Source organism: Ptychodera flava, chromosome 7 (assembly GCF_041260155.1).
Source record: "Ptychodera flava strain L36383 chromosome 7, AS_Pfla_20210202, whole genome shotgun sequence".
Lineage (NCBI taxonomy): Eukaryota > Metazoa > Hemichordata > Enteropneusta > Ptychoderidae > Ptychodera > Ptychodera flava.
Window position 1 is genome coordinate 3,248,483 of NC_091934.1, and position 21,688 is coordinate 3,270,170.

Below are 21,688 nucleotides of genomic sequence, written 5' to 3' on the forward strand. Positions count from 1 at the left end.
CGACACTTTCTGGCCGTCAAAATCCAAAATGTACTTTATGAAATAAAATATAGCTGCACTTGCCTATCTAAAGTGTGATGTACAGCCAACTTATTAAAGTAGGCTCATTAAACTTTGTATTGATCTAGTACGGTAATGGTGGTATGTATTACACATTTAAAATACTGTTATTTTAACTGTAAAGACCAGACACGCATTAAGCGGCTTATATAGAGACAGGTATGGCGTAAACCTAGGGTCCGTACGAATCATACTGAATACAGATCATTGGAAAGAGAGTTATTCCCGTATATGACTCAAGGGAACATCCTCGTGTTGAATAAAGAAAGTCTGTCCAAATATTAGCATGGACTATCCTGTACGCAAACAGTGAAAGTATGCACGAAGAAAACCTATGATAATAGCGTCTGTAACATTGGGCTATTTGTACAAATACTGATGATAGCTATCATGAGGTCGTACACACTAGTTATATAGCAGCCGACATTTCCTTGGCAAAAAAACATACAATTTTGTGTCTTTCTTTCTTCCAAGAAAATATCTGAAACATATTCCAAGTTTACTTTTGTTTTCACCTTGTCTCTCGTGGCAACGTAATGTCGACATGCTGTCCGTTATCTGTTGCTGTAGCTTCGTTTAAAAATAACATAGTCATTTGAGAAACACAAACATTTTTGATGCTGTTCATCAATTTTCAGAGGGGTACAGTTGCCAAAGAGCACAGCATACATCGCCATCTTGCTCATGCTGTTGCTATGGAATCATAGGTTAAGGTCAGAATTCCCGTGAATGAGCGCGGAGTTGCTATAAATGTACGAATTCACGTAACGTAAGACGGCAGTTGGGTGCAAGTGACAGTCCGTGATCACTGCCTTTGAAGTTGGAGAAACAAAAGTCCCAGGTCTAACACTTAGAATGCGGTTTGATGTAATGACCTGATACGATAATGACTCCTATATTGTCAAGGTCACGCCAGCCTAATAGCGATACGTATGTGATCTGATGGTAAATTGAATCAAAGCAAGGGATTTTGAAAATAAATGACACTAGTTATGGAGATTTCAAGATTTTTAGGATGCATGTCGCATTTTCAGGAAATTTCGGAGATCGGTGAACGGTCAGAACCTTGTTTTTTCACAATGGCATCGACCGCTGACGTGATTGCCTAGCTCCAAGCAGTCACACAGTTAGTTTACCTTAGCTTAGGGGGTTGCCTTATAGAAGCTGCTATCCAAGGGAATGCTCTTTTGCGGTTTAAAAGTTGCTTGTGAACTCAGCTGTCGAAAAGGCAGCAGCATTCTCTACAACGTAGTACAGTTCGGCAGTGACAGCGTGTAGAACGAAACGGAGAATTTCCTCACTACAGCCCAAAGGTAAATTTTCTCTTACAATGTCTATTAGATTTTAATCTGCTAACGAATGTCATAAGTATTTTTTAGATCTTAATTACCTAGTTTGAAACTCCTTTTAACTAATTATTTGATATTCAAGACTAAACGCGTTAAGCATTATAATTAATCTTACAATCAGTGATTGAAATCATAGGAACGAATCCTTTAAGTGGTTTATGATAATTATTAGTTTATGGCAAATTACGAAATTGTGAAACGTTGCTGCCGCAATGTGAGATGTTCGGAAACATCACTTGTTCAGAGTAAGCTTGAAAATCGTTTGAACTCTTTCTCGAGTAAAGTCAGCGTCCACAGTGAATGAGGTCAAGGGTTTCTCTCTAGTGGGCCAATGCTAAATGTAAAGGCTTTGTGAATTTTAATAGGAGACACGTGTCCAATTATAACAAGCAGGAGCAGCCACAGGGATCGTTGCTTGTCTGTTTGATTACTTACTTGAAATATATCATACGATGTACGTCATTCTGGAGAGAGCGTACCAAAACCCTAACACCAAGAATGTATTTAAAAAATCACTTTATGCGTAACTTTCGCAGACTTAACACAATCGTCAATCTCTCTATGGCTAAGAAACATTTGGCAGGGAGATCTCTCCAGGCATAAAGATACAAGGGTTCTCAATTGGGAGCGAAAGAGCTTTAGACATGTTGCATTACGAGACAAACTTCTTTTAGTCACACTTATTTCCAAAAAAGCAAATATCAATAATATTTTCTTAACTTATAACCAGATTTATAAAAAAGATGATTAAATATTAGCGTAATCAGAATTGTCTATGCAAACCGTACTTTGCCTCTTAGTAGTATTCTGTGCGATTTTGGCCCAAGAAAACAAATATTGATTTGGCAATATGCCTTTTGAGTAAATTGTTCAAAAGGTATAGATTTGTCAAATTTAGAATTCACTGGTGATTCTGTAAAGGTATTTTATTCAACGTCATGTATGGACAATTAAGGTATCGTGACATCACACTTTGAACAAAGTAACCACTCTGAAACGTAGTAGCACCATACAAAAATTATTTCCCCCGTCTGATTCTGAATGAGTGTTCCAATTAAGACGAGAAAGGAAGACTGCTTTCCTTTTTTATTTGTTCATGGGCGTGTGCATATTTACATTTGAATATCACAGGTGAATTTGCTCATAGAAAAACGATTGTCGAATAAAGAAAATGTGGTCGAATATAACCTTTGCGGTTGAAATGATTGATATTTGAGCGGGAAAAAGATACACAATTGCGACCTAAAAGCGAGCTGTTTACTATGGCAACTATCCAGTATGTCGTGTGGTAGGGAGAGATCCGTCCTGAAATTGATGCTGTTTGTCGGAATGAAGGCCGCGGCAGTTTGATTGTCAGTATACGATAAATATGCAATAGGTATTCAATAACAAGACATGTACAGGTGGCAAGCAAGTGATAAAGTCGTCTTTGTGAGTTGAAGCACAGCTCTACTCTGCACAACTTTAAAAGACACAAAGTGACAGCATTTCACAGTTATCTTACTGATTGGCTTGGCAACACAAACATATCAATACGGAGTCTTCAGGGGCTTCTACGTATGACGTCATTGTCTGGCAAAAGTTATAAACTCCATGAAGTGGTGTGTTTGTAGTGTAACATTTACTGACAAGTCTAAGAATAGACGACTACAACGTTGATGGAATAAAACAGCTGCTCAGTTTCATTGGCGACTTATCAATACTCTGTAGCGATACTTTGTAGGACAGCAATGAACTCAGTGTTCCTATCGACAACAGAAGAGTACTTCAACGGTTTTAAGTGCCTTTGGCTTCTTTCATTCCGCTTCAATATGTATCACGATATACGCATTTTTAACAAAGCTTGGTCGAATAGTGAGGGAATAAGAAGCTTAATCGACGGGCATTGAATTTGCGCGACATCAAAGAGGCAGAGACATTAGCAGAGTGTAAAAATTAATGTCTCGTCAGAGGCAAACAATGTTAGTGGAAATACTGAACTTCTGCGGATTGAAATAACTCGACTAATTTGTTGATAAACATACGAACGAAAAACGCCACCGGCTGGCCTTATTGTATATGTATTCCGTGCAGTTCAAAATTATTCAATTATTCTTGAATGGAACTGGCTGATCTCACGCAAAATGGGACACTGAAAACTGTCAGCTTGGCTGTGTGCAATGCCTGTAAACAGAGGTAACGTAGCAAGCAGGTATTACAAACTAATTTTGAATTGACTTGGTAAGTCTGAAAATACGACCATGTTCGTGACAAATTATTATTCATGCGCAGTGTGTACGGTGAATATTGATGTAACATTTTACTCAATTATCTCCAGTCAAAGCCACTGGTGTCAAAGATCCTGCGTTTCCGATATAGACTTCCGCCCTCTTCCATTAACTCATTTCAGCTCAATAGACTGATAAATCCAGCATTCTCCGTGTCCTCAATGTACATTGAGCTGTGTTGTCTAAAGGAGAATTCGATGCAATCTTACAGCTGTTTTCAACTCAGTTTGCAATCTCTTTATATCAAATAGATGCTTTATAACATAGACAGTTGCCTTCATTACAATTCGCTTTATCTTCAGACAACTGTGGTTGTTGTCTGAGCTTTATCCAACGTTGTGATGAAGATATGTCAGCTAGTTGGAAAATTCTCATGAACTGATTCAATCAGATGAGGAGATCTTAATGCTTTTGATAGACAAAGAGATTCAATATGTTACAGCCGCACGTATTCACACAAGCATACATATACAGTGAGAAGTATTGTGTGCGACATGTATTCATACAAGAGTACTTTCCCTCGAGAATAAAAAAAGTGAAATTGACCTCACCTCGTGATTTCTTCTGAACTGATACATCATCGAAAACGTGAACCTAATCAAAGAAAATGATTTGGATATTTTTCTGATCATGTTTTACCGGTTTAACTGTCAAAGTGCTCAGAACTCATATAATGAAGGTCACGTCAGCTGACCGCATTAAAAGGAAAATAAACATGTTACTCTTCATCGTGTATGATTGGAATATTAACTATAATAAAGATTAGATATTTTTGTAAGTTATAGCAACGGTACCATGGTAACCGCGCAATTTTAAGCGTTCCTGACTTATTAAAAGGAGAAAATCTCAAGTAAATCTTGCAGCACATATTACACTGGTACCGTACTACACAAATAACAAGACTGAAGGGTTTAGTAACACGTGATGTGATTGCCCTGTTGTGTGTTGGGACACTTGCTACTGTATAAAATGTTTGCAAGAGAAATGCCAATTTATGGCGACCAGGATATAAGTGAGAAATTCTCAGCAGGTTTTATTCTAGAAAGCTGAATTTGCAGTTTTTAATATTAAGAGCAGAGAAGAGCAGAGTTTTCACATCCTATACAGTACCGTCATCAGAAAAGTTTAAAGTTAATTACTGTCTGTTACTGGTACGCACATGGATCAAAGACTGGCAGTGTTATGACTGGCATTCATACTTCACTTGATTCATGTGATAGACGATTGTCTTGTACTTCTTTGAATGCAGTAATGGATCGAGAAACCTTCAGTTGGAGTAGGAACATTGTCAACTAACAAATTATTCGGTATTTGTTCGGTTATTTTTGATTATAATTATGCAAGATATCGTCACAGGACAGGGTACAGGACAGGGTGACTAGAAAGGATAAAATCAACCTATTCAAAAAAGCACTCCTCCACATAGACATGCCAGAATAACACTTGAGGTAGTATACGCCTCGAAAGTGAACGACTTAAAATTTTGCTCAAACTTTCCTTGAGGAATTTCCAACAATTCTCTTTCAAAATCAAGAATAAAAATCGGAGATCACCGTGCAAATTTTGGTACTGGAGAAACAAATAACTCAAGATTTACCGATATTTAAAATTCAAAATGGCCACCATCCCTGTGTTAACTCTATGGAAAAAATAAAATTTTCGAATTTCGAAAAACTAAGCCAGTGAAAGATTTCCTTACACCAAGAGCTTTAAAATGACCCCCCCCCCCCACAAGTGATAGATCAGAAAAGAATTGTAAAAGTTTGAGAGTCCGAATATCTGTCCCTGAGGTGCATTCTACCTTAAATAAGAAGTTTGAATGAAAGGTTTAAAACAGAGACAAACTCGGCAAAGTCTACTCAAGCTACACAAACAGTGAGACACCCATGTACAGTTATCATTCTGACTTAATAAACTAAGATTAATAAATTTATTTGTGCCCTGGACAGGCTAATATCAAGGCTAGGCAGTATAATCTTCCCGTGCGTATAACCAGAAGGTTAATGGATTGGCAGTGACCAGCTATTCGTTTGTAATAAACGTCATATCGGGTAATTTCGAATATTTACTTGATGTCACCAACACTGATTTTTGAGCCTTTAGAATCCGTGACAAGTTTCGTCCACCGCTTCTGATGACGTGATGCTGGATATTCCACATTCTAAAACACGTGTTTTGACAGCCTAGACAACATGTAAATACTCCACTTTACTGTCACGGCTCTCTCGTAAACAGTAGAGATTAGCAAATTCATGTCAGATTTTATAACTACCGCTTTGATTGGTCGCTAAGCTCTTTTACAAAAGCGGTTGATGTGGGTATTCCTCTCATGGTCAAAAATGACATCAGCACCTAGATCGCTGTATTTGTTAATTACCTGCAAGCAAAATGTAAACATTTCATGCTCAAAATGTACGTTTTTCATGGCAAAGTTAAGAACACTAACTTTGGTTTTACGGACTGCCAATGCAGTGGTATTGAACGTTACAACTAGATAGACCACACATGTCACTCTGGAGTACTTCACAATCTTGCACACGTTTAACAAGTCGGAAAAACTTCGAGACAGCAAGTTCACTGACAAGAACTAGAATCTTGAGATAAACAGGAGTGTGTGGATAAAAATAACACTCCATATATGAATGACATGTGAGCTGGTCAAAGGTGAGGTGAACTATGTCTATATCAGGTCATGCCAGTTTACAGTTTCCACTATACTGTAAACCTTGTATTAACATTCTACAAAGAATAAAATTTTAAGTTTGAAAGTAAAATCATTGAACTAGTGAAAATGGTCAAACTCATGGGCCCATATGACAACGATTGCAACTTTATCGCTGGTATACCTTCCAATTTTGTGAGATAAATCGAGGAGTGTTCTTGTAACCGTTTTCTGGAAGCCCTAGTCATATCACGTAATTGCAAGATCACTTGTCATCATTGTTGCAGATTCAAATAATATGGTTGCAAACAAGATAATCTTAATATAAAGACAATTACTATAACCTTGTATTTACTCCCGTGAAACCTAATATTTTTGCACGTACAAACCGAGACTGTGCTTGTATAGCTCTAAGGTTTCATTCGGTAATACGGTAACTAATCGTATCTTTTAATTAAGATTACTTTATTATATACTTCCTTTTACGTTTGTATCGATCACTTACCCTGAAGACACATACATACTAACAACGCTAAAGCATAATTTACGGTATTTAAGACTGGTCGTTGGGCTATCGAGCGGATAATATGTCTCGTTCAGAACGTAAAACCTCAGCTAATGAAGCTTCCATTTGAGCTGACAGCATTGCATACAATATTAATATTTCATAACCCTATCCTGTTGCATGTATTTTTGATGATTTATACTATCAAATATACATGTGCTTTATACGATGACTTATTGGATGCCCAGCTTACACATTATATCTATTCAAATATCCATTTCAAATCTAACTTACGTCAGATATATTTTAATGATTCTGCTGATGTGTTTTGGTCAACGTTTTGAAGATCATTCTCTACAAAATGTCAACAATATTTGGAATCACCGCAAATGATGTCAGTTAATCAGTTATATTCCATAAAGAGGAAATGATACTATTAGTGTTAATATACTAAAATAATTGGAAGATTCTTTAATCTTGCGGGAAAACAAAACAAGAAATGAAAACAAAGAAAGAAGGGCAGAGAACGAAGACCTTCCTTCAGCAGGGTGTAGTGTTGGTTGGCACGTTCAACCTATACATGAAATATTTTCACTGAAAAGGTCATTTATCCCTCTGTGATTGGTTTAAAATACTGACATGTGAACTCGACAACTTATTAAATTACAACTTCGCTGTTACTCCGTATGAACTGTGTGTCTTTGTTTTGATAAAGCATCAGTGACGGCTATGTGTGCCAAATACTCTGTGACCAAAAATGACAACTTTGATTTTTTTTTCACAAAAATTGTTCATTCAAATTTTCATAAAACATTTCCAACGTTGTAGGTCATGCAATATTTTGGTGAAAGGCGACATTATCCTGAAGAAAATCAAGGAAGTTGAGCAAGAATGACAGAGAACCCAAAAAGGAGATCGCTTTGCAAAATCTTTTTAATCTCAAATTATCTTTCGATTTTGCTAATTTCATATGGTTTTTACATTTACATTTCATATCTTTTGTGAAATTGCGATTTAAGAAAATTTCAATTAAAACAATCCTTTCACTTTGTTTGCCAAGGGATCAGGTTTCTCCATGCTGTTGTTTTGATGACATGATGGTAAATGATCACAGAACTCGCTCACTTTGTCTTGTCCAGTGACAGAGGAAGAATCCCTGTCGTCAAGAGTCACTTACGCTGCAATACAATTGATTGAATAAGTTCTGTGACTCACGAATACATAGACAAGGATTCTTCAGTTGTTTACAGTGATCAATCTATAAGCCTATGTTTCACTACTCGCCGCTAGATATCTGCAGGCGTTCATCTGAAGCTGTGAGGCAGCTGTACGATCAGTAAAGGTCTTGTTTTCATTGTCTCAACGTATCGAGTCAAAAGATAACAGTTCACTCCAGGACTACTTTAAGGGATCCGTGTCTATCTCATTTTGGTAAGACTGAATACTACTGGAACGAAAGCGATTTTTTTTGCATAGCAACAAACACCTCAGTTCTGTTCTTACATAGCAACAAACACCTCAGTTCTGTTCTTACATAGCAACAAACACCTCAGGTTCTGTTCTATTGACTTTTGCTGGGCTATGAATTCTTTGTTGTTTTCGACAGGGAGAGTATGCCCATTGTTCTTTCGTCTTGATTTGCAAAACTAGCTATATCTCGTCTCTGTTCTGTCCTGTGCTGAATCTCTCACAATGTTGAGAAATCATGGTTGAAAAGGATATATGTTAATATGACACTAATTTATTCGTAAATATCGAAACAAAGCTATGTCCCTATCTATGCAAGGATTATCGTTCACGTACTACAGAACTAGTGTGTAAGGGACATAATTATATCTGTTGTAATCCGTCTCATGTGTAACGCGTCTAACACAGCTGTGTCCCTTTAAACTTCCACGCTACACAACACTAGGGAACCTGTCATATTACAAAACACGTTTCTAGTTACACACACAACACACACACACACACACACACACACACACATATATATATATATATATATATATATATATATATATATATATATATATATATATATATATATATATGATGAATAAATTTGCACACGTCTACTGATCTGTTTGCATATTTTCTGTTTATTCTGTTGGTAATTTTGATACAACGTTTCGTCTTGAAAGTAGGCTTCATCAGGTTGAAGATATCTACAAAAGGAGAATACAGAGACAACGTGATGAAGTCCTATACTTTTAGGACAAAACGTTGTATCAAAATTACCAACAAAATAAACGGAAAATATACAACCAGATCAGTAGACGTGTGCAAATTTATTCATCCGCTATTACCAAACAACGCTACGAACAACACTGGGAGCTATCTGTACATCTCTTATATATATATTCGGTAGTCTTTCTGCATTCAGACACACACCAGACGCGTCTTATCAATACTGAAGAAGTAAGATGTTTCAAAAATGCGATTTGACTTTAAAGTTTGAATCGGTATGTTTCCGCGTGTGTTAAGCTTTGCATGCATGCTAAGTGATGTCATGATACGCTGACTGATTTGTGTAACCTCCGAGGTTTTTATTTCAAGAATGAAGCATGGTTACGTATAAAGGCTGAATGTTAGCTCTAAAAGTACACCATGTTGACTTTATCTGTGAAATGTATTTATTCAAACCCTCCTGTATAACCAATGACACCTCCAGACTGTTAATGGTGTTTGTTCGTTAAATCTTTCATTGGTCAAAGTGCGGCTTAATAGGATTGTATTGCTCCGGCGTTTGCGGGTTTGCATTGCAAATTGAAAGCGTTGCTGTTAGAAAGGCGAAGCAGACATCTTCTTGTATGTTCGTTTCGTACATTTGTGCATTGCCTGTTCACGTCTACATAACACTGATCAGCTTAAAGCGGCTTGGCACTGAATGCATTGATGGCGAACATGCATACATGCAAAGATTTTGATCGTGTGACTATAATGGCGTCAAATTCATTCTTACATTCTTTAACAAATACAAATAAATCATTCAAGATTTGTGCACGATATTTTTAATGGGCATGTAGTGGACGTATTAAAACGCGTATGGTCGTTCACCGACTTTCATGTCAATTGAATAAATGTCAAACAAATTGTGACAATATATGATTCTACTAAGATTCTAATAATTGGTAAATCCCGAAACGTGGAAAGACTTTTATGATTCTCAGTGCTTGCCTAATGAGTTCATTTTGCCCATTATTGGTCAAAGCAATTCATGTATCCTCGGTGACCATTGTTGAAATATTAAGAAACGTGAAGTGAAAACCCATCAGTGGGCTGTACTTAGCACATACCGTCCGTTGCAGGCTGATTTGTGTATGTGTGTGGATCGAGCTTCGGGTTCACTTCCGCTGCAGTCTATCGAGCGCTGCGCCAATCCGTTCAATTTTTCCATAGAGGTAGAATTTATTTCTACCTCCATGGTTTTTCACATCGATAACTGATAAGAGCAAATTCCGCGACACTGTTAAGTAGAGTGAATCACAGACCGTCGAGAAAAGTTCTCGATGTCTATGAGTTAATTTGATCGTATATTTGTGAAAGCGGTACTAATCGTGACAATACCAATCACAGAGTTGATCCATAGATTTCTGCTTAAGTGAAGTTGTAACCAGGCATTTCTGATTAGTTGTTCATAAATATTCAACAGTTTAGTAGTGACTCTGTATGTCTTGAACTTGACTTCTGAGCGATGTCGACGTCTTATTTCTTTTGAAAAAGGGTTCCATTCATCTTATAGTGTTGGTATTGAATTTTCACGGGGAGAAGGAGGAGGGGAGGTATTTTATTTTATCAAGAATTGACAATGGACTACGAAATCGCTCCAATACCTAACATTCTTATCGTAAACACGATTGGAAATATTTGGGATAATAGGATATTGTAGTAATATTGGTTTATTCAGTAAATTTAAGCTCATCTACTTTCTGTTTTTGCAATTCACATGTTTTGAAGGGTAATCTGTAATATTGTAACTTTCAGCAATAGGGTACCCGACACTTTTGATAAATTTGCACAATAAATAGATTTCTACCATTTCAAAATGACAGATCCTATTGTTTTCTTTAAAATTGTCATTATTGTTTTGTCCATTCCCCAAGTTTTGGTAATTTGAGAAAATAGAGGGTCATGTCCAAGGTGGCCCTGAAAAATAGAGGGTCATGTCCAAGGTGGCCCTGAAAATAGAGGGTCATGTCCAAGGTGGCCTTGAAAAATAGAGGGTCATGTTCAAGGTGGCCTTGAAAAATAGAGGGTCATGTCCAAGGTGGCCCTGAAAAATAGAGGGTCATGTCCAAGGTGGCCTTGAAAAATAGAGGGTCATGTTCAAGGTGGCCTTGAAAATATAAGGTAGTGTTGTCATGAACAATTTTTAGACATTTTCAACTTTTCAATTTCAAATATCTTTTTAATACAAATATTTCACCAGCTACTTGAACTCCTTGTATTTTTTAGTAGATAGAATAAAAAAATACAATTTTAACTATTTTACTTTGCCTTATTGAGGTACTAACTTCAAAAGTATGAAATACCTTAGTTTCCTGAACATCTACCACACAATGAAAATGACAGTTTAGCAAAATAGGAGAGTTTACAATGTACTATCAGCAGTCAAACAAAGTAGTGGTTAAAACTGTTCGAAAAATCGCAATTTGACAACCGTGATATATCAAAAACAGGTAAAGGATCAAAATTTGTAAGATTCAAAACATTCTGCAGAATTATATGATAAGTACAGTTTGCAAATTTTTTGTTTATTTCACTGTATTTACATTTGCAAAAAAAAGCAAATTTGACTAGATTTAGTAAAAAGCAGTTAACTTAACTTTGTTGCCAAGTAGATTGAACAAAATTAAGAAATTTACCTTAGTCTGTAGCAACAAATTATGGTCTGGTGCCTTATTTTTCAATAATTTTTGACAAACTTTTCAAAATCCTATAAACCCAAAATATTTCCAATCGTGTTCGTAGTACGTCTGCATAAACAAACCCCTGTTAAAGGCCTGTGTTGGCACTAGATTCTCTCATCAGAAAATTTATCCACCAGATTACAATTTCAATGGAAAACAAAAGGCTATCACACCTCCATAATCCTCTTACAGACTAGAACAAAGGCGATGCCAGGGATCTTAAAGGGCCTTTAAGAATGAAGAACAATTGGCCCATGGAAGAGTTACGTACAATTACATGTTACCTTAGGGAGTATCTTCGTATTTATTCACCAAAAGGCATCCTCAGACATATGCCTCAATTGTGCCAAATTCTAACCTTGTTAAATCCTTGACATTGTCTTCGTTAAATTGAATGTCACTCTACCTCTGTTTTATTCTAATATTCATACAACACAAATATAACAGTCATTTGGAAATAGTTCACATTCCTACAGATATATTGAGCAAAGTAGTGGAGTGTAAGCAATTTAAGGGAAGTAAATACGGATAGTTTTCAATCGGATAAATTATTAAGATTCTATCATGTAATAATCTTTAAGAGTTCGAAGTCTTCTTTGAAAACACGAATAACATTTCACGAAATGAACACTTTCAAATTTTGCATGTTTCTTCTGAATTGTTTCCTTGTTTGTTTTGAAGTTGTAAATTCAAAATAGTCGATTCATCATCCGATAGAAATCCGATTTTCAAGATTAGGTATCTCTTCCCATGGCTCACTACCAAATAAAACAATGAGAAATAAAGTGCCTTTGCTCAAAGGCATGACAGCAAGTTCAAGTCTCGAACTCGCCATTTGCTGATAGTTAGACCTCTTTACCTTTTGCCTTTGCCCTTCAAGCAAAATACGTACGGTTTTAATTTACCCATCAGCAGACTTCTGAAGTGATATGGTATGTTGAATAAAAATGTTTATCCATTGACAGAGATCGCAGAGGTCTATGGTTCATGCAACATTTATTTTCATCAATCTGAGACGGCTTAAGACAGCACAAGACAGAAATATTCCAGGCAATACTTAACTTTGTTCACGTTGTAAATTATGGGTAATCGAATCTCCGAGTTTGTTGCATCAATCTTCCTTGTTTTCCTCTTAGTGGAAGATAAATATCTGACATGACTATTGACCTATTTACAAATTGGTATCCTTCGACCTAAAGACATTAGACGCTGAAAATGGAGTCCAATTTACTGCTCCATTGGAACATCTAGTGTGTAGTTAACATCTGTAAACTATATGTTAAACACACTCAATCAAAGAAGAAAAGATGGCAATTTTTCATCCTTACTGTCAATGCATATATTTGTTTTTAGGCAGCGTTCACAAATGCCCTAGAGGGGGTAACAGGAGATTCTAGAAAATCTTCGATGATTTTTAAGTAACCTCTTATATCACTCACGTACACTTGCAAACATATAAAATATATTTAAGGTCCCTCGAGGCGGTGGCGGGTTGCGTTTTTCAACATTTGCATGCGTCACCTTTCCTAAATAAAACAAGGACTGGACAAATGATGATACTATGCCTCCACTCAACTGCTGGAAAAACTGTACATGATGAAAGTGTGCAAAAATCACATCAAGCTTGGTTTCCAAATGCAGGAGAGAGAGAGAGAGAGAGAGAGAGAGAGAGAGAGAGAGAGAGAGAGAGAGAGAAATTGCGGTTAGTTTGCTAGTCAAGCATGCAAGGGCGGGGTGACAGGGAGGGAGATACTGTGTACATAAATTCTCGTGCATTCTACTCTGGATGAGAATGTCGGTGTCATCTTGATCCCTAGGTTTGTACTACTCTTAAACAAGCAGCGTTTTCTTGACATTACAGAGCAGCTGAATGAGTATCATGTGGTTTGTGCAAACCTGTTTGGTGCGTGAGAAATTACCATTTTCAATATACGTGTCTAATAGTATACAACTGATAACAGTCTTGTGAGACATTATTTTGGGTTAATCTTTGTCCAATCTTGTTCAAAGAAGCAGCATATTTTTGCAGTCCCTTTCAGTCCTACGATATTTTCAAGTCAGCCCTAATGTGTCCTTAGCTTTTTACAAGCTCCGTCAATTCCCTTGCGAGGCTTTGTCAAAACGTAGCCAGAACAGTTATTACAATGAGTTACCTGAAAACTTACTGCTATCAAGTCCTTAATGTGAATATTATAGCAAGCACAGTTCCAGTTTTCGTGATTGTTTGAATGGTGTCGTATCAAACTGTTCCATCAGCCTTGGAGCAAGGCACCTTTGCCATCTGGTATCCATGACCCTTTGCGTAAGATACACAGTAACGTTGTTCAATGCCAGTATACTAGTGGTATTTTAACGTCTATAGGTGCATTAGACCATTGCGTGTGTGTGTGTGGGTAAGGGATTTGTTGCAAGACTAATGTGATCAAAGAAAAAGATTGGGGACATCTATTGCTATATCCCTCGGCTAACATGAATATTTAACACACAAGTCAGATTAAGTGATTGTATCAGCATAGAGTTGGAGCTAAGAGATGTATTCCATTTATATCTTCATGTGCGTCTTGCCTTCAGTGATGACTGGCCATTGACATTCGGACAATTCGGAAAGGGGTAGACTTTCATTGCCGGTATGAGTTACATTGATGCAACATGATGTTTATCGCTTATGATGCAAATGATTGTCTATTTATACGCTGGCTCTTTACAAGGATTGAAAACACTCCTATTCTGAGGCAATGGCCGTACTCTCTGTTGTCAACCTACCATAGCGAGTTGACTGCTTGTTGATTTTTCCTTCGACATAAAAGATTTGAGATCAAGTACGCAAAATGAATAATGCTATGAAATGACAATAGAAGCTTCAATTACTGATTGGATGAAGAGTAGTGCATGCAAGGAAAGACATTCTCATGCACAGTAGGATGTTAAACTTCACTAACAACATTGCTGAATCCTTTGTAGGCGCATCTGAACACGTGTGAATTGTGTGCATCGTTTACTCAATGATGTTTTCGAATGTATATATGTTAATTTATACGGCAGGAGACTTGCTTAGAAGTAATTATGTTTTCTCACTTTTCGCATTTGACTCCCTTGGGTTCGGTTTGTTTTAACACGTAATTACGTCACCAGCGGGCGTCCTAGAATCTCGTCTAGCATTTTAATCAAAGTAGGCCTATGGGACTTCATTACTTACTTTGTCAGACTACGTCAATACTAAGGTATTGCGGACAGACCCATCGATACTGATGACTTTCAATTCTTATTTTAATCTTAAATACCATTCACTATGATAATAAACACTGATCCATGAATCATACGTCAGCGAGACATTTGTTATTGTCATAAGGAGGACCGCCCTGACTGTTAATAGTTGTACCAGGTGTCTGGAATCATGCCATACCTGTGTCCCAAAATTACCAAATTTGTAAGTGATACGATAGCAGATAAATCACATATTAAGTAAAAGTAAGGAATGCTGTTACTCATTTGTAGAGTGACAGACGTGTCGTATAAACTATACTGTGCCAATAACTACACCGTCTATCCCCGAGACCATAACAACCACATCCACTCATTTTGTTTTACCAATTACTTCCTTGTCTGCTCTATGTCACAGCTGTTACAGTTTCCATTTCATCAGACGGAGACGTAAAACTTTATATAGATGGTGACTAATGCGTGTTGTAAAAGCACAGAATACTCTTCAGTGATGATTGATGAGAGAGTTTAACGCGATTGGAATTAATGTCGGATAATTGGATCTTTTAATTGTTCAAATTTATCAAAAGCCTTGGGTGCCCTGTGGCTGAAAGTTGCAATATTATAGATTACCCATAAAAACAAGTGAATTGCGAAAAAAAAGAAAAGCAGGCGAGCTTACAATTGCAGCTTAAACAAACATTACTACACTATCCTATTATCCCAAATCAGTTCCAATCGTGTTGTTTACAGTTTTGTGGTTCAGGGTACAACGGGGTCATTTCCATGTTGCTCTGCAGTAAGCAAACTGTCATAGGAGGCTGGGCATGGGCATGGTGTCTTGTCAGAGATGTACAGCGGCTCAGCCTGGAGGTGATGACATTGAACCCAACATGCGAGAGGTCCCCGGGTACGGCTCCCGGACGAGCCCCCAATTTTGTTACGTGCAGAGAAAACGAACAAAAGGGTGAACTCAGCAGTTTCCGTTTAAACAAAATTTATTACGAAAATAAAACTAATTGCTAAGTCAGGGATAAAATACAAGCTTTAAAAGTGTACAGACTACTTATCTCAGCTGGGACGGCAAAGCTCCAGTCTCAGAGTTGTAACAGTCAGTCGGATGAATGAACAGTCCTTTGGCTTGCAGGCTTGAAGTTGCACAAAGTCCACAGTATAAATCCAGCGTTGGCAGTGAAGGACTTGAGAAGTCTTGAAAATTACTACTGCTGGAGTTTCCAAAGACTTGTAGTAACACACAAGAGACACGATCCCAAAAGTCTGACTGCAAGCCTGCTGTCCCAGTATTTATACTCATGTGGTTAAAGCATATAAGAACAATCTAGAACTTTTATTGACGTGCTAATTACTGTTCTAAAATTATCTCTCTTACACAACTAACGAAATTTCCAGAACATTCCAAACACCACTAATTGAATTCAAGGTTGTGAGGTCATTTAGGGCAGTGACCCTGAGAATGTTCTAGACTAATTGAACTCTGGTCATGATGAGTGTGGGGGAAATGACCTACGTAACAATAAGATAGAATAACTGATAGGTATTTGTCAGATAGACTAGTTATTGATAGGATAACTTATTTATTCTAGTTGTGTAGACTAGTTATTGATAGGATAAGTAATATATTCTAGTTAGATAGACTACTTTTGATAGTTTGTAGTAGTTTCAACTATTCCAACATTTCCAATTAGCGTTATCGCTTTTCGATGTGTGTGTGACCATAATGGTATCGTCTTCACTATAGAAAATGATGCTAATAAATAGTACTGTATCACAAATGTAGGAAGTTTTATGGTTTGCCGGATAGATGTGAATCAGCTTTATTAAATTGACTGTACATGTCGTTACCTTCTCTGTTTGTTGTACCGTTAGTTCATCAAAGTAATGGCCTTGCGGTCATCTATTTAGATACTAACATGCCCTGTAAAGCGTGATAAATATAATGTCGACATCGCCGACTTTCTTGATCTTGGCTGGGTCCATTGAATATGAAATGGAGAAATGAAAAAAGGAAGGATCAATTGCCCTGATAACAAATCGTCTTCTTTCTCTGGCTGATCAAATTTCAAGCTAAGCAATTTCGTTCCATAATATTGACGCTGTTTAAAAATATTTGGGGACCTTTGAACTCGTCTTCCCCGAGACAGAATGATTGAACCGTCGTTTGCGACGTGTTGCATCCGTCAAGGCTTCAGCTATAATACAGGTCAAGTTGAAGAAAGTCAGGCTGAAGACAAAGTTCTTCAAAATTCTTGGAATAAACGAATAGTTGTCGCTTTGACGATGACAATGTAATTGTATTCCAAATGGATCAAAATGCCGGAAGTTGAGTTTGCAAGTCCATACCCCACATATAGTCAGATGTCTGCCAAGCCGTATGAGTTAAATTCTTAATCGTCCAGGTAAAAATACATGCCAATACATTGTACAGTCATTCTTATACCTTAATAGCCAACTCAGGCATTTTCAGTTTTCCTGCTTAAACAAAGATAAACAAATTGCTAGATACCATGCAATGATATCAGACCACTGTACCATATCATTTATTCATAATGGATGTAAAACATTAAGATAACATGTGTCAGGCAAGACATATCGTAGCAGCCAGACAAATTGAAATTCGACGTTGAAGGGTCGTATCTTCTTTCATTTTGTACGATGTGTCATTCCAATTATCCTTCCTACCTTTTCTCACTCACAGAGATATATTGGGTTTCACCTTGACATTCGAAATTAAATGTGGGCTACCATTCCATTAGGAATATAGCCCCTTTCATCAAAATGAAGTGATGACTTAGACGCCCTATTCGCTTGAAAACTGCCATCTCTCGTTATGCAAACTCACTTGAATGGATAACGTGACACGCGTTCCTTTCACTAAAATGTACATTTTGAAATGTCCATCTTTCCTTCATAACTCCCAGGTTGAAGGGTGTTATACCATACATTTTGAACTTGAATCAGGAAAATTATTAAGGTGTTAATTTTGATCGATCATGACATTTCCAATTTCCATCAGACTCTCATAGATAGATATGACGGAGAGTTCATTGTAACTGCTGTAGTTCGACATGTAGCACATGTGGATTCCCCGTCTACAGGCCAAATACTTTTTTATCTCACTAGTAAGTCGGGTATTTGATTTCCCGTGTCATCCAAAGCGTATGGAAACAGCTAAGCTGCAGATTCGATTTGACAACAACGTCGTTCAGTTGGCGTGAAGTCATGTTGTGTCAATAAACTGCTCCATGAAATCTTTTAAAATGTCAGCTGCAAGTGGATTACATTCTAATGCTTTCAGTATGGCAATGTTACATCATGCATAATTCTGTTACTCCGTACACTGCCCTATTACATTTGCTCGACTGTGCTGCACTATCCAGCAACGTGTAACATCAGGCAAAACGCGTGGCACCACTTCGTGACCACGTTAGGCTATGGATGAAAGGCTTTGCCTCATTTCGTCAACCAAAGTCCAATATCAATTTACTTTGACAGACTCAATTTGTGACAATATTTCAAAGTCAAAATGATCACTAGGTGTGGTATTCAACTGTTTCAGTGAAACACAGAATTCAACATCAAGGTTAACTCTTCTAGCCCTGTACAGGGGTGTATCCCACAGGTTTACATCTCACCGCACTTCAAAAGATCATATATATCACATATTCAGCTGAAACACAGTTGAAACCTATCTTTGATAGGATCTCGGGGGAAGCACTGAATCTGACACTTTTCGATATTTTATACTACCTTGAAGTTTTTAATGCACATAGATTGAATGCTGTCCAAAGTTTGTTTCTCTATCTATGGATCTAAAAGGAATTTGGTAAATGTTTCTGAAGTACGTTTCTGTGAAATATACTGTACTTGTTAAAACTGTTTACCACGGTGAGCAGAGAATCAGATGGCTATGGCTATATCACATGTATTCTGTACCCTCTGTTTCGTAATGAAAAAACAGAACATTGTACCGGTTGAATCGGTGACGGCGTTTATGAAATAACAATATTGATGTTATGTGAATTCTGTACTGGCTTATCTGCTATCTTCGGATATCATGCGGAAGTTCGTCTGTATCGCGGACAAGCAAAAGACACAAACGAAGCAAAACAAATAATTTACATAAAAAGCTGAATAAAAATGAATGAACAAAAATTGATGGCAAACAATTACGTGTTTAACGAGAACCCCGAGAAAATAATTGACTTGTAATTTGATATGGAAATTCCACTGAATAAATGAAAAGACCATTGCAAGTACTTTGATAACGGCGGGTAATGATGTCTTATCATATCAATGTTTCGCTAAAAATATGTAATCTTATTGATGTGATGCTATGTTAATGCTAAAACATCTACAACATTGTGCCAGTCGTTTGAAGTTAGTGCAGCGTAGAAGAAACAACCGTGTTTTATTCCTTATTTCCCCTCAACCTATTCTGTCATCTGTTTTGGCGCTTAAAAATTAGACCAGATCAAAGTACAAGTGACTGCTGACATTTGTAATCGAGCATATGTTCTATAACCCTGAATAGCCACTGGAAATGCGAGAAAACAGTTCCACTACTGAAACCACATTAACCTAGCGCTTTGAAATCTTGAACACTGACTGATAAGTATTGACTATTATAATAAGACTCGCAAAACAAACAATTTTAATTCATTCTGATATTTTTAGTCCTTGTTTCCATGTTAGGTAAATGTATAACAATGTTAATGAAACCGAGTTTTAACTCATTTTATAGCCTAGAAATGCTGTTCTAAGCAGTTCGAATGCCACGGATGACATGGCTACGACATCGAATAACACCCTCTACGGCACGCATCGAAGAAAATACATAAGCACTGCAATGTCAGACTGCAGTTTGCGATCTTGATGTCTTCAGTGAAGACAGCAGCAAGGAGAAGCAATTGACAGTAACGTCTACATTGAACTTGATTTGCTTTTAAAGTGACGAATCACCATCGAAGATCTAAATTAACTTTGTGTAACTATTCCAGAGCTCCTTCAGCGGCTGTAGATCGCAGATCATTTTCTTGATATGGACGATAGACTGAAAATATGGCAACTTGAAAAACAATTGAGTTAGAGGCTGTTACTTTCTTCTTGGCAGTGATGGCTTTATTGAATTTTTTCTGAGATCCTTTCACTGTCAGTAAATTGTTTTTAAAGATTTGGATTTTCAACATATGGGTATTCACACAGCTAGACAACCGTCAGCACTAAGCACCGTGCCTATACCCATTCCAATGCCCTTCCACTTTGGAACATTCTGGTACCACACTGAGCAATTCGCTCACGATAGATAACGGATTTATAAAGTTAACAACTTCACTCACTAGGAATGTTTGACGCGTTACAGAGACTTAACACATCCAACGATTTTTATTTTCTTGAATGATTTTTGATAGAAGTGCAAACGTACGTGCGCATTGGTGTTGGTCACAGGATTACCTAGTGGAATGAGGTGATCTGAAATGGGTTAGCTGATCATTACATACGCTTTCTGAAACTGTATGCGACTAAGAAACGTATTTGTGCTGTTAATGCAGCAACAATGTTCACTAAAAATTCAAGTACCGTTCTGAAGCTCTTGGTTTACATAAACCAAGATTATGACACAATTAAACACATTGAAAATTTTTGACGTCATTACTATCTGATTCTGACCGTCATAATTTTATCCCCTTTTGTATACTTTTACCTATGTGCTTCCGGTTGCATGGAATTTGCTTCTTGTATGAAGGCTACGTGTCTGTCAGAAGCACGAGTACCTAACATTTGATGAAATGGGAACACATCTTAGTACTCCATGAAGTAAAGAAAATGCAGTATTCTTGTAACATTCAAAAGTGACAGTCAACATTCTAGTATTTTAGAGATCTTTTATACCTTTGTGTCAACTTTTGGTACACGTCATTTCCAACAAACTGCCAGTGGAATTTCCTCGCAGAGAATTTACCAGGGGTTTCTCCAGACACATTCTTGTTGAGTTGTGACATTAATGAGGAATGGATTTACTCGTAGAGTCTCCAGCACTGGTTGGAACTGAGGGCATACCAACCTTGTCAATATCGTGTCTCTCTTTAAAATCGGTGCAAATGACAAAAAGATGTCATCGCATCAACCAAACAACATTAAACTGTAAAAAATGTTGAAATATTTTATACCAAACTTGATTTCATGGTCTTATCACAATATTTCATGCTATTGGTTTTTATCCACTAACCTGATCTCGACGAAATGGATTTAGTCAGTCGTCAAATCCTTGGCAAACTTTAAGCATTTTAATTTACTTTAGAATATAACCTATCATATCAGATCATTTGGTCGCAGCAGACATCTCGCTACTTTGACGGTAAACGAGGCGTACAACCAGCAAGACTATCACGCTATCTTGATGAATGTAACGCCATAGATGAAAACAGCGATCCTTTGAGAGTACCGAAGTGCATTTATACCTATTGACTATGCAGCAGAAACACATTCTAGGATATTAAATCTTTGTGTGAAGGGACGACATCCTATTTTGTGCAATTCGGAGTTGGCGCCAACTGGCCAAGCATGGTGCATGTGTCATCAATGCGTTGTCGGCCACAAGCATTTAAGATGAGATACATCAAGCCTAGTCATCCACTCTGTAAAAAACGGCAATAATGAAAAGTGCTTGGCTCGCTTACAAAATGATTGATACCTGTCAGTGTGTGGGATCTGAC

General features: G+C 37.2%; 1 protein-coding gene across 7 annotated transcripts in view; it reads left to right on the plus strand.

Annotated features, from left to right (window-relative positions):
- The window catches only part of LOC139136575 (metabotropic glutamate receptor 2-like), a 213,638-nt gene that overhangs the window by 105,027 nt on the left and 86,923 nt on the right, over nt 1-21,688 (plus strand). Inside the window, exon 1 of one of the 7 annotated variants that reach the window (XM_070704320.1) lies at nt 1,240-1,373. The exons of the other annotated variants lie outside the window; for them this stretch is intronic. The gene's annotated coding sequence lies outside the window, so the exon portion shown is untranslated. Of the gene's footprint in view, nt 1-1,239; nt 1,374-21,688 lie in introns of those variants that run through there. 7 annotated transcript variants of the gene reach the window in all.